The sequence below is a fragment of the Penaeus monodon genome, chromosome 23, assembly GCF_015228065.2.
Source record: "Penaeus monodon isolate SGIC_2016 chromosome 23, NSTDA_Pmon_1, whole genome shotgun sequence".
In the NCBI taxonomy this organism is placed as follows: Eukaryota; Metazoa; Arthropoda; class Malacostraca; order Decapoda; family Penaeidae; genus Penaeus; species Penaeus monodon.
Genome location: NC_051408.1, coordinates 18,439,838 through 18,440,992, shown reverse-complemented (window position 1 = coordinate 18,440,992; position 1,155 = coordinate 18,439,838). Strand labels below are relative to the sequence as shown.

General features: G+C 41.0%; 1 non-coding gene across 1 annotated transcript; it reads right to left on the bottom strand.

The window, feature by feature from the left end:
- Positions 1 to 479: 479 nt before the first annotated feature.
- Positions 480 to 596, bottom strand: Trnal-caa. Its single transcript has 2 exons — positions 559 to 596; positions 480 to 524 (listed from the first exon to the last, which is right to left on the bottom strand). It is a non-coding gene; the product is annotated as a tRNA-Leu (tRNA).
- Between the last annotated feature and the right edge of the window lie 559 nt (positions 597 to 1,155).

Genomic DNA, 1,155 nt, shown 5'->3' with positions numbered 1-1,155 from the left:
GAGGCATCATATGCAATACTGCATATATTCTTCTGTATCACCAAATAGGAAGTGTTGCGAAACAGTCCGTCGTCACCTTTATATACTTTGTCAAGGTTTTAATAACTTTGATTTTGCTGATTTGTTAACCATCCAAGTTTGTAGTACCTAACCAGGGCTTAAAGAAATGTTAAAGCCAAGATTTTATTTTAACGGAAGGTAACTTATCCAAGATTTTCCCCATATTGTAATCGCTTCCCATAGCTTTCCATCCGTGTCTGCTATCAAATAATGACGGACACAATAAAATTGATAAGGTCAGTGGAATAAAATTGATAAGGACAGTGGAGGTAATTGAAAAGCGTAAAATACATTTCGCACTCGTGGATTCGAACCTGCGACCTTCCATTACGATATGCAAGGAAGAAAATCCCCTCATTTTAGGGCCATGGGGCCAGTTAACCGGTTGGCCGAAGTTGTTTGTTGAGATGCAAAATCTTTGTCAGGAGTGGGATTCGAACCCACGCCCTCAGAGAGGACCAGAATGCCCATGGCCCTTCTATCGGAAGGGAAGTTTACCTTGAGTCTGGCGCCTTAGACCACTCGGCCATCCTGACCAGAATAGATTTGAAAAACCTTTATAAATCTATGTTACAAACGTCTGATAATGCACACTCGGATCATACTCACGGTGACTCTACGTTTCACAAATAATCACAAATACGAATATGGCTATCAACGCGACAAGAGAAAATTCCTTGATAGTTGTCAGCTCCGAGGCCATCAATTAAACATATTTTAAGAAACTTCTAACCCTTCCCGTTGAAGCTAATAATGAAGACCGTAGAAAAGTTGCTTACACTTACATATTTATATATAAATTGCAGCCGATCCCCTTAGGCACCACTAGAAAATCACCCAAAAGTCGGAGAATAACGACGGAAAATCGGGCGCGATTGTAACGGAAGTCATTTGGAAGGGAAATCAAAGGACGTCGTAACACTGACATTAGACTCAATTAAGCACATTAGGATTTGGTTTATCATGTGAACCATTCCATCATGACTAGGCAGAGCAGAACTTAAATTCTAGCCCACACGGCATGTTTTTGACGACAGGAATCGTGGGGCGAGGCTTAGTTTTAGAGGTAGAGCCATATTCAAATCCATGTCTGGT